Source organism: Malaclemys terrapin, chromosome 5, assembly GCF_027887155.1.
Source record: "Malaclemys terrapin pileata isolate rMalTer1 chromosome 5, rMalTer1.hap1, whole genome shotgun sequence".
Lineage (NCBI taxonomy): Eukaryota > Metazoa > Chordata > Testudines > Emydidae > Malaclemys > Malaclemys terrapin.
Window position 1 is genome coordinate 91804826 of NC_071509.1, and position 12922 is coordinate 91817747.

The following is a 12922-nucleotide window of genomic DNA, read 5'->3' on the forward strand; positions in this document are numbered from 1 at the left end:
CATAGCAAAGGCAAATATGTTGCTCTTGCATTGCGTTTATTGTGTCAGTTCACTCACATACCATAGCTCTTCTGCTATTTCCATAAACAGACATCACTAACATCAAAGCAACTGTTACATGTAGGCCTGATTTCTCAGCAGTACTAAGCTCCCACAATTCCAGATGAAGCCAATAGCAGTTACAGGTGCTCAGTGCCTCTGAAAATCAGGAGAGAAACTTTTACATTTTTATTGTGCAAGCATTAAAAGTTAGTAATATTCAGGCTACCTTCAAACTTTGGATCTCATGTAGGAGTACTGCCCAGGCTGTTTGGCTTTAGAACTGCCTGCCAGGGTAGAATTCATCCCTTTTCTTGGATGACCTGTATAAGGCCCTCTGGGTAGCATATGGCATGTAGTACCTTTGTGAGGGGGGAGAGGGGAGCGAACAACTGGGTAGAAGGAGTCCACCTTCTTCAGTGAACAGAGGATGTAGAGGCCTGTGCCAGTTCTGAATAGGCAAGAAAAGGAGAACTGAGAGTGAGCTGGAGAAGGTGCTCTATATCTAGGCTCACGGAGAGCTGGGCACACTTGTAGAAAGGGTATGGGGTAGTGGTCACTACTACAGCCAATAGGCATGAGTAACAGCTACCATGGCCTCACGTGGGGTCAGAGAGTGGCTTTTCCTCCTCAGTGGCCTTAGAGGACACCTCAAAGACCAATTACTCGCTTTTTATGTGCAGTTCCAGAAATTCACCCTCAGAGAGCAGGCTAATATATTTTTCAATATAACATTCCATTCAAACCAACAGAGCAGAAAGGTATGGTGTGATGTGAATGCAAGTTGCTACATTAAGAGCTTTCATGTGCTTGTGACTTCAAACAAACCCAGGAAGTGGTGGGCACCTAGCACATGGTTTTGCACAGAAAGCCCTTGTTTTGAATGGCTGAGAGGTACTTTAGGATCAGGAGCGGTTTTAAAAAAGTTTGTTTTTTGAGCATATTCAAATACGCGCCTGTCAACCTTCAGACTGTCCCTTTAAGATATTCTCTCTCCCTCTCTCTGTTCTCCTTTCAAGTCCCAAGTGCAAAGACTTCAGTGGTTCGAATTTGATCCAACTTGTTTCATCCTGATGCTAATCAGTCTGACCTCCTCATGATGAATAAGTCACAGGCAGATCTTCTTATTTATCAAACAACATACATAAGCTCAGACAAACAAATGAGACTCTATAAACCAGTGTTTGAAATTTGCATATAAGTGTCTGTCACCAAATCATCTTTTGATGCCACTTTGAATAATACGCTAAGGGCTGGAGTGCTGTCCAGGAGGCACACCAAAGTGATCGTTTCTCAGAGAAAAAAATGATGAGTCTTGTGGCACCTTAAAGACTAACAAATTTATTAGAGCCTAAGCTTTTGTGGGCTATGAACCGTTTCTTCAGATGTATGGAGTGAAAATTACAGTAGGCAGGCATAAATATACAGCACAAGAAAAGATGGGAGTTGCCTTACCAAGTGGGGGGTCAATGGTTCAATCAGGGTGGATGTGTCCCATTCCCAACAGTTGACAAGAAGGTGTGAATCCCTGTCTGAGGGATTGGAGCAAATGCCGTTGTATTTTAGGGCTTGGCTATATACGATGGATTGTGTGGTGTGGATGAAAGCTGGAGGCATGTAGGTGAGTATAGCGGTCAGTAGGTTTCCGGTATAGGGTGGTGTTTGTGTCCATCTCTTATTTGCATGGTAGTGTCCAGGAAATGGATCTTTTGTGTGGACTGGTCCAGGCTGAAGTTGATGATGGGGTGGAAATTGTTGAAGTCCCAGTGGAATCTTCAAGGGCCTCCTTCCCGTGGGTCCAGATGATGAAGATGTCGTCAATGTAGCGTAAGTAGAGGAGGGGCACTTGGGTATGAGAGATGAAATGTTGTTCTAAGTCTGCCATAAAAATGTTGGCATACTGCGGGGCCATGCAGGTACCCATAGCAGTGCTGCTGACTTGAATGTATAAATCGTCCCCAAATCTGAAATGGTTGTGGCTGAAGACAAAGTAACAAAGTTCTGTCATGCGGTGAGCTGTTACATCATTGGGAATACTGTTCCTGACAGCTTGTAGTCCATCTTTGTGTGGAATGTTGGTGTAGAGGGCTTCTACATCCATAGTGGCCAGGATGGTTTTTTCCTGGAAGATCACCAATGGATTGTAGTTTCCTCAGGAAGTCAGTGGTGTCTCAAGGATAGCTGGGAGTATTGGTGGCGTAAGGCCTGAGGAGAGAATCTATATAGCCAGACAATCCTGCTGTCAGGGTGCCAATGCCTGAGATGATGGGGCATCCAGGATTCCCAGGTTTATGTATCTTGGGAAGCAGATAGAATACCCCTGGTCGGGGCTCCCGGGGTGTGTCTGTGTGGATTTGTTCCTGTGAATCTTTAGGGAGTTTCTTGAGCAGATGGTGTAGTTTCTTTTGGTACTCCTCAGTGGGATCAGAGGATAGTAGCCTGTGAAATGTGTTGTTGGAGAGTTGTCTAGCGGCCTCCTGTTCATAATCTGATCTGTTCATGATGACTACAGCACCTCCTTTGTCAGCCTCTTTGATTATGATGTCAGAGTTGTTTCTGAAGCTGTGGATGGCGTTGCGTTCTGCACGGCTGAGGTTATGGGGTAAGCGATGCTGCTTGTCCACAATTTCAGCCTGTGCACGTCGGCGGAAGCACTCTACGTAGAAGTCCAATCTGTTGTTTTGACCATCAGGAGGAGTCCATGCAGAATCCTTGTTCTTGTAACATTGGTAGGATGGTTTCTGTGGGCTACTGCGCTGTTCAGTGTCATGGTGGAAATATTCCTTGAGGCGGAGATGACAAAAGTAGTCTTCCAGGTCACCGCAGAACTGTATTGTGTTTGTGGGGGTGGTGGGACAGAAAGAGAGTCCCTGAGATGGGACAGACTCTTCTGCTGGGCCAATTGTATTGCTGGATAGATTAACAATATTGCTGAGTGGGTTGAGGGTACGTTTGCCAGGGCTTTTCCTTGTGCTGGCAAGCAATCTGCTCCTTCCACTTGGACAGTCCCCCGCAGGGAAGGAGGGGACAAACAGCCTACTGTGGTGTGTTTGAAAACTGTGTTAAATTGTGATGTCCTACTTTAAATTGTCAGGGGTTTTTCTGCTTCTGCATGCAGGAAGGGGGCTCAGTCAGAAAGCATGTGATCTGGGCCTAGCAGGGGGGACATCTCTAATTTTTCACCCTGCATCAGGTAGAGGGGGGGAAAACCCCCATCCGAACTGAAGTGAAGAAATTCACAGCAGTGTGAGAATTTTCTGCTCAATTAATTTGTCTCCTGGGGTTACCATTTGGACAATACTTTTTCTTATGAGGGTCTTAGTGTGTGAGATTCCTATGACAGCACTCCTTTCAGATCGTGTCGCAAATTCTTCTTCTTTCAGTTGCACAAGTGCAACTCCACTGAAATCTGTTCAATGGTACCTGGCTAGATTGCAGTGGGGCCACACGGGTGCAATTGAAAAATGTCACCCATATTACATATATTTCCCATGATGAATGTTATTACTAATAGCAATATATTTTACTTTTTCTACTGAGTCTTGCTACTGACTTCAGTGAGACCAGGATTGCAGTTGTGATCAGCACTTCTTATAAGGCAGTGTCACAACTTGTTTGACATTTTTATAGGCGTATCAGACTAACTACTAAGAACAGGAGGTTTCTTGTATCAGTTTTTTATTTTGCAGAGACAAAGGTGGGTGAGGTAATATTTTTTATTGGACCAACTTGTATTGGTGAGAGAGACAAGCTTTTGAGCTTACACAGAGCTCTTCTTCAGGTCTGAGAACTTACTCAGAATGTCACAGCTAAATACAAGGTGGAACAGATTGTTTAGCATAAGAAGTTAACACATTTAAAGGGACCATGCAAGGTGAAGAGGCCTTTTAATTTTTTATTTTCTATTTATATTTTTTATTTTCTTTTACAGTAAGTCAAAAGAATATTTCTCATTTATTATATTTAATGAGATGTGGCAGTGAGCAAGAACTTTCCAAGATTTCCTCATGCATTGCACAGTCAGTTGATGACTTATACCATAACAGGCTGGCACTGATGCGGGGATTGAAGGTAAACAGCAGGGGAATGTGTCCTGTTTCATCACTAGATAGGTAACTCTACAGAAACAACAGCTAAACAAACTTCAGTGCTAGCAACACTTGTCTGCCATTCAAATTCTATATAAGGAAGTTCTAATTCTTTTTAAACATACACACAGGCTTACTGATGTGCAGATAAGCTTCTCTCAGTGGTGTGGGAAAAAATTATGATCATATGCTGTATCTTACATAAGTGGGTTTTACTTTCCGTTGACCTATTCTAACAAATATGATGCTTAAACTTCAGCTGGATTCAGTCTTTGCTATTTTATGTTGTTACAGCCACCATGATGCAAGCCACCCCCTGCTGTTCAGTGTCATAATGATCAGTAACTGTAACTGCACGTTCTTCATTATCGTGATCAAGTTTTGCTGAAAGATTACCCACTTCTCAGTGTGACTTACAGAGGTCTATGCACCCCTCTGGGCATAATGTACCAGAGGCAGCAGGTTCTGTTACTCACCATGGAAAGAACTACCTTCAATTTATACTATATTCTAAGATGTGCTCAGCATGAAATTCACCCCCACAAACCTAGTGCAAATTTCACTGCAGCAGGCAAGAAGAAAACTGGTCAGCTTGTCCTTCCCTAGGCTTATCAGTAAATATCAGTACAACTATGGGATCACATTTCCTCTGAGTGCCAGGTAACTTTGATCACAATTTTATGATCATAATTTTGACATTGGTGTAACTTTTTTCTAGATCACATACTGTGTGGGTAGGGACGCCTCATCGTCTGTAGCACTGATAGAGAGAGAGATTCCCCAAACTACTGGCAGCAAAAGGCAAAGGTTTCATATCAGAATATTACTGCATCACACAGTGCCCCCAATCCTGGCTAGAGCAAGGAGTAAAAGACTAGCACAGAGAAATGGACCCAGGTCTCCTACACAGTACAATGACCCACAATTATAAGAACTGTAATGGAACAAAAATTCACTCTCCTCCTGTTTCCACAGTAAACCAAAAATGTCAAGAGTAATTGTCTCCAGGAGGCATTCTTCCAATGTTCAAATTCAGAAATACCAGGCTGTCAGCATCAAAAACCTTATTCTTGGTGCTTGAAAAAAGCAAGCAAACTCAAAACACTTTTACTTCCTTATAGCAAGTTTAGCAAACCAAAAAGTTAGCATGTACCAGAATTAGCCATTACTACTAGTAGCCTACTATGAGTTACTAGTAGTAACTTGTGAAACATTCATGCTGGCCGGGGGATAGTGATATTGGAGTTTATATATTCAGTTGGCTGCTGCTGTTTGAAGGACACATGCCACACTCTTCAGAAGAGACTGGCAACCCATCCAACAGAGGACAGACAAAAACTCACAAAAGCAGTCTCTTATTCCATACCTGGTTGGTATCTGGGGGAAGTCCTGGCTCATCTCATTCTAACTCTAAGCAAATAAATCTAGATTGTAAGGTCTTTGGAATAGACACTGTCTTAAGCTGTGTTTTTAATTTGTAAAGCACCATGCATATAATCGGCATTAAATATACAATACCAATAGTATTAGCGGTCACCATTGCTCTTGATGAAGGTTGTTGCAGAATACAAAGAAAGTGGTCAATTACTAGAGGGCAAACAGTATTAGGTGTAGTCAATACATATAAAATTGTACTTTGTATACTCCCTTCAACTATGTATATTAAATGCTGCTTCTTAATTCTCAATTTAAGCTAAACAAATTACATATAATGCAACATTCCTCACACATACAGGTATTGGATCAGATTTTTCCCTCTGTTAATAAGTGGGGTTGCCTGGGGTAACTGAAGGTGGAATGTAGTTCAACATTCTTTCTTCGTATTCATATCCAAATTTTAAAAGGGGCTTTAACTGGCATCCAAATTTTTTACCTGTAATTCTGTTCCACAATCGATCACAAATGTAATCAGTTCAGGCACAAGTGACAGAATATAGCTGTCTCGCTGTCTGGTTTTCAGGCACAAATAATCTTTGTGGTCAGAAATCCAAGAGTTAGATATTTAAATCCTGTAATTTGCATATATGATTGACTTAATCTGCAATATTGCACTCCTGACAGATTGTGACTGCAAAATGCCATGCACAAAATTAGAGGCTGTTTAAAAACAATTTGGCCTATGCACCATATTTTAAAATCACTATTATCTGTGGTAGAGAACATTTTCTGTCTCTTCCCACGAGACCAAATCTATTACGTGGAATAGCTCACAAAGAAATAATACTAATGTCTTATATTGACTTAGCCTTCTTGTTTCCAATCATGCCATCCTTGGGGTTGGATTATTGCTGCCCAGGGGTCACTGTGTGCCGGAAAGCAAAAGGGGAGGTAGACTTCCTCCTAGTGTGTCTGAGACGCAGAGCCCTATTAAATCAGAAATGACTTCCACTGAAATGCAGCCAGCCACCTGGTGGGTAGAATGAGACTGCTGTATAACAGAGCCCTGCAACATCGCACAAGAGTTCGGAATAGAAAATGAAGAATACTGTATTTAATTGAAATGGGGGGAGGGGCGACTTTATAGTCCAAATGTTATCTTAGTGGAATTTGATCACGTCTAACATCCCAGTCACCTAATTAGATCAGTGGAATCATTCTCAGCTCAGGATCTTTGTTGTAAGTGATGTTTGTGTGTGTATTCCCCAGATAGGGTCATTCAGATTTTGCTATATTATTCTCGCCCCGCTCCCAAGTGCCGCCGTGGGTTTTAACACTAACTGCAGCACAAATCATTAACTTTCCAAAAACTTCCCTCTTCCATGCGATGTTTTAACTCAGAGAAATATTTGGGGTGCCAGGGACTCACTTAGCATGTGAAAAATGTAGAAGAAAAAAGGAAAGGGAAAGTCAGGCAAGACTGATAAGTGCCCCTGCCAACCTCAGTCCCTGTGCACAACACTTACTTTTTGCTTCAATAAAGTCTATTTCAAAGCAATCTCAATCTTTCATCAAAGAGATTTCCAGTGCACTCCCAATGGGTTTCCATAAATCTCACTGTTCTCTCTCTTTCTTTCACAAAACCCGTTCTTGTGTTTTCATTTCTTTAAATCTTTTATCCTCAGGTTGCTACCAGTGGCAATACGGCTTACATATCAGCAGCTCCAAATATTCCACAAAGTCCTGGCTTGTTCTCACCCTACAGTGCTTACAGTCACAGATGTGATGAAAGAAATTTGAAAGGCACAGCTAGGCAATCTTGAACCAGGCTCAACACATTCCCCTTTTTACAGCTTATTGCTTTCTGGATGTTTCTTTTGACTGGCCATCAATCATCACGTTGGTAACTTTCAAGTCATTCCTGGAATATTTGTTCCTCTGATAAAAGGTAACAATAGCACAGTATATGAGAGAAGAAAGGTACTTTTGACTTCAAGTTAAACAAATGCTTTGTTCTGGCTCTAGCTTTCCCTTTTATTTGGGTATGGGGGAACTTCCTCAGCAGGGCCCCACCAGTTAAGCACACAAGAGAGATCTCTCTGAGACAAAGTGGCAGTCAGAACCAGAAGAGAGTGAGATTTGAAGACAAGTGGAGATGAACACTCTCATACAGGGGAACTCCAGGAAATTGGAAGGGAGCAAAGCAGGATGCTAGTTTAGCATTTCCGATTAGTCTCCAAAACTTACTTTACCGAGATTAAAAAAAAAAGAAACACATTTCAACTTTGAAATCCCCCAGTGAGCCCAGCAACAAAGGCAGCTCATTGCCTGGCTGATGAAACAGGGCCAGAGCCTTTAAAAGGCAAAGAAGCTTAAGAAGCTTCAATCAGTACATTTTCTAGGAGCATAGCTTTACTGTGTGCCCTGGTTCTCCTCTGCTGTTGTATATCGTTATAGTTGGGCAGGGCATTTTTCTCAGTGCAATGCAGCTATTTAATTGAGCTGCCTAACGCTTCTATTAGCAGGTAATACAATATGGTATTTGTTAAATACTTTGCCCCCCTATTTATTAGTGTATCAATTAGAGTTTAATTTTTAGAGGGTGGAAGATAAGAGCAAGTGAAAATAACTCTCCTCTCACTGCTGCACTAATAAAATTCTTCCCCCCAAAGCTTTGATTTGCTCCTTCTTTCCTTTGCTTGGATTATTTCCATTTTAAGGCTTCTTACCCTCAGAAGTGACTCACCCTTGTAATTGAGCTTCAGGCTGTGAAACTTTCCCCTTTTTTTTTGATTAGTCTGGTCCATTGATCAGAATCATTTCTTGAGAAGCTCTGGAAACTTCTGAGTTAGTCTCTTGGAGTTTAATATGTTACTGCTCTCTTTTGATTCTCTTGAATAAGAGAGTGCTAACAGGATTGATGGATTCTTTTGCTCCAGTAGTAACACTGACAGTTCATTCTTGTCCATCAATCCTACGTTCTATAGAGAAGTTGCAAATAAAGAAGTTTATTTGTCACTAGTGGATAGAAAGGCAATGGAAATGGGTCCAGATTAGTTAGACTTGAGTAGTTGTAGGTAGGAAAAAGCAGAAGGTGCAACAGTTGGCTCTTAGAAATTGAGAGTAAGGAATTTGATTTTCAGATGGTGAAGAATCCAGTCATCCACAGGTAACTCATAGGGTTAAATTCATCTCTGGTGTAACTCCATTGTGGAGTTACATCAGGGATTAATTTAGCCTATAATATAAAACAGCTGGCTCTTAGTGTATCAGCACTAAAGCTGTGCAAAACTTTCATACAATACCCAAAGTAGCTACTAAATGCAGAACTTGCCAGGTTTTATTTCTTTACAAATTCAAAATAGCCCTATTTATTTAGCTTCTTAAATTGTACCCATCACCATGGTATCTGAGAACATACAGATACCACGGTGAGGGGCAGCTGGAGAAAATACTAAAATAGATAAGGCAAAGGTCCACAGATATTTCAGGCTAAGCAAGCCCAGTTTTAAGCATGGATTATGGTTTTGCAATCAAACTAGGTAAAACAGAGTACTTGTTATTGAGATTCTGGATTTATTCAAACTTGAAATTCAAAATGGGGTTGTGAACTCATAAGAACTCAAACTGCACCGATTCTCATGAACCCTTGTGAACTGAAATTGCTGAGTTTGGGGGAAGGCCCGATTTAAGTCACCATCTCCAGGACAGATTATTAACATCTTTATTTCCAGGCTCAGTGTTGGGTTTGCATACCCCATTCCACCTCTACATATTCTCATGAGTGGCATAATGGCTATCTCTGTATCACTTCCCAGATGGAAGCCCGTTTATGAACTAAGCAGAATATTGGCAGATGTTGCAGTCTACTGCTTTTCCTGGTGTTAGAATATGGGTTCAGTGCAGAGGTGATTAGAAATATAAAATCAGATACTGTGTTAAATAGTCCTGGTGCTAAAATGCTCAACAGTATCATACAGATCCCAGATCTTAGATTATCCAAATCCAGATCCCCAGTGCTCTTTCACAAGAGAGAAATCTAAATAACTATTTTTTGTTTTTTTTTTTATTTTAATATTCACTTTACTTAGAATTCCCATTTCATCCCATTCAAGTTTGAAATTTGTTATGAAAACTGCTTGGTGCTACTTTGGAATTGTTCAGGTTGTTCCCTGGGATCTGAGAACAAACACACTTGTGGGGAAAAAAATGGGAATGCAGAGTTTGTAGCCATGACTTTTCAGTATACAAATAAAAGATGATGTTGTTGCCAGTTTTCCTAAGCATTGCAGTAGAGTTCTTGAAAAGTGTTTTGACATTTTTGCATTTCCTTCTGATATTTTGGGGATTAATTATTGATAATTAAGATAGAATAGTTTTCACAGGCATCCATTTTCCCACTTTCTAAATACTTGTCACCATTAAAAAGAACAACATTGGAAATATGGCATGGAAATGCATTCGTTTATTTATGTACAGTATATGATACCATCACTCTAGACTCTGCAAAACTGCATGTAATTATCTCTCCCATTATCTCTCTCCTTTTAAATGAGAAGTCACATACTTCTAATTGTTTGTTTGTGCCTGAATTTATGCAAATAAATGAAAATGTATGCATTTTTGATCCACTGCTTTTTTAGGAGGATCTTGAGAAATGTTAAATTATAATGCTGTATGTATATTAAATCCAATTGTTTGTTCCATGTAGGGGGTTGAGATAGGGAGCCCAGAACTCAGTGACTCCTTTGGATTGGAACTGTACCATATTCTTCATCCTGTTTTTGGTTGGGAATCTGCAATGTAGGTTCTTTTGAGCAGGATAAGAAGGGGTGTGTAAAGTGAGCTCTGGGTGTGTAAAGTGAGCTGTGTCTCTCACCTAGTGCCTCAATTATAGTTGAGTTAAGGGAAAGTGAAGGGACAAAACTGTGTTTGTGTATTTTTTCTCTCTTTTCTGTTAAACAGAATAGCTTACATATGGACTAGAAGGGGTGGGGATGTGGGCGTTGGTCCACATCCAGATTGGGATGATGAGAACTTGTTGGCTGTCTTATGTATTTGGGTAAAGAGTTTTTCTCTAAACTGTGCAGAGGCATGTTTTCCTTGTCAGCGTTGGTTGTGGTAAGCTGGTATTCTTCTCATATTGCACCCTGTATACCACATATCCATGTGCATACTGCTCTGCAATATTCAACACACTCAGAAAATGCTGCCTCTTCTGTCTCTAAATGAGGACTCTAATCTCAGGCTCTGTCAAGATGGAACTTTTTAAATTAAAAAAATGTATTAATACCCAAGGTTTTATCAGAGGTGATGGATGGTTTCATTGTACAGACAATGTTTTATGTAATTTTTTAAAATAATGTTAATATAGTTTCAGGTCCATCCCTAAAATAACACTTGGGTTGCCCCATGCTCTTGTGAAGAAATGATCTTGATCTTAGCCCATAAAATAGGTTAGACTATCAAGATTTTGATGTTCTTCCTAACAATTTGGTCACATCCAAAATAGCAATTGGCCAAGAGAAGAATGGGGCTCACCCAGTATTGTTGGACAAAGAGGACTGTAGAGGAGATGTAGTCTGGTTGGGATTGTGCATTGTCCCTGCCCAGGAGCATGGTGGTGCAGGAAGGGGAAGGAGGGTGTCTCATATGTGCTCCCCAGATAGGCCCAAATGTAGTCCCTGTATTTAGGAGAGCACAGGAATAGCTTCCTCCTACTATTCTCAGTGCACAAAAACTCTCCAAAGGCAGTTGGGGTACAAGAGACTGATGGGAGCCAGCTTCTTTGGGGCTGATACAGCATGCACACTCCTCAAAGGCACTGGTGATTTGCTGAAGTGGTTATGCTCTGAGTCACAGTCATACCCACAGCTTCTTTTGGGGAGATGCAGTTCCACAACAACCCCACAAGCTGTCCTGTAGGGTGAGGATGAATTCTATCTAGTATAAAAAATGGGGCTAGTGCGGAGGAAGATGATTTGACTTTGGTAACCACTTCACGCTGCTGCTGTGCTGCTATTCTATCTAGTTCTCATCTGCCTCTCTCATGCTCATGGTTTGGATTTCAGATGCCAGAACAAGAGAAGTCTAGTGTTCATTCTAATCAACCACTGTGGAGGTTCTGGGGCTCAGCCCGAGTCCAATTCTAATGCCGTTTATGCCTGTGCCAAAATCAACAAAGTAAATACTTTTTGATGGAAAGTTGGTTGCAGAGATTGTGAGGAAGATGTACGTTTAGCTGTACTACTCCACAGGGAATCCAAGTGGCTTGATTGGTCTGCATGAAGCCAGTTCCATTCAAAAGAGCCATTAGAAATTTTCAGGAAGGCCTATGGCCAAACTGGATTTGTTTTTTAAGATAATTAATTTTGCACCTTAAAATATTTTTGTGATTCTGATGTTTATAGTCCATTTCCCCACCCACCCTTCACTGCCCCTTGTGCTTTTATTCATTTGCTGCCTTTTTTTGGCCAGACTACTGATAGTCTACAGCATGCTTGCTTCAGTAGATGAAGATCTGTTGTTGTAATTCTTTTTTGTAATTCAGTTAATACACTTTCTCTTCTTTAATAATATCTCCAGGAAACTCAGACATAAATATTTATTAACTATTTGTATCTTTAAGCTGAGAAAACAGAATGACTTTGGATTGGATTGGTTCTGCTAATCCTGCCAAAGCCTGGTAAAATATCTCACAGCAGATGATGCCATCTTTCTTAGATTCTGGCTCAACATAAAAGTCAAACTTTCCTTCCTTTCATACTCCTTATGCTTCTAGTCTAAGGGACAAAGTCACAACTGGCACAAGCAAACACAATTCCAGTCTTCAGTGGAGCAGCATCTGTTTAACCCAAAGGTGAATTCAGCCTGTAGCATAGACCTGATACAAATCATGTAGACTTCACCCCTGTAATCCAAGCCTTTGTCATTCTCATCTTAAACTGATACAATGGGCTCTACATAGGGCTTCACCTTAAATCCAGGTGAAAACTGAAGCTGGTGCAAAATGTAGATACGTATTAAATAGGGCATGTGGTTGTGGGCACAACACCAGCATTTCAGAATCTAAGCAGGCTGTGAAAACCCTAAATAGCTTGGGACCTGCCTACCTGCAGGACTAAGTATCTTCCTATATAATACTGCTGAAGTTGTGATGAGCAGGCGTGCTTGAGTTGAAGTCTCCTTTGTTTATGAAAGAGGGGGCTACTGGGAGGCAGATCTCCATGAAGGGTCTTCAACTTTGTCTTTTAGGATGTGTTTTGAAATCCATTGATTTGAACAGGAGTTTGGGAAGGACTGATATATTCAGAACTTGGGTTATTTGATGGGATATAGTGCTTTGGGGAAGTAGTGGGAGGGGGAGCGATCAGGATGAATGTTTTGTACAGGAATGGCCACTAGTCTGTGAATGCTGC

General features: G+C 41.0%; 1 long non-coding RNA gene across 1 annotated transcript in view; it reads left to right on the forward strand.

Annotated features, from left to right (window-relative positions):
* Nucleotides 1–12922, forward strand: part of LOC128838334 (uncharacterized) — a 126881-nt gene that overhangs the window by 90035 nt on the left and 23924 nt on the right. The gene's annotated exons all lie outside the window — the stretch shown is intronic.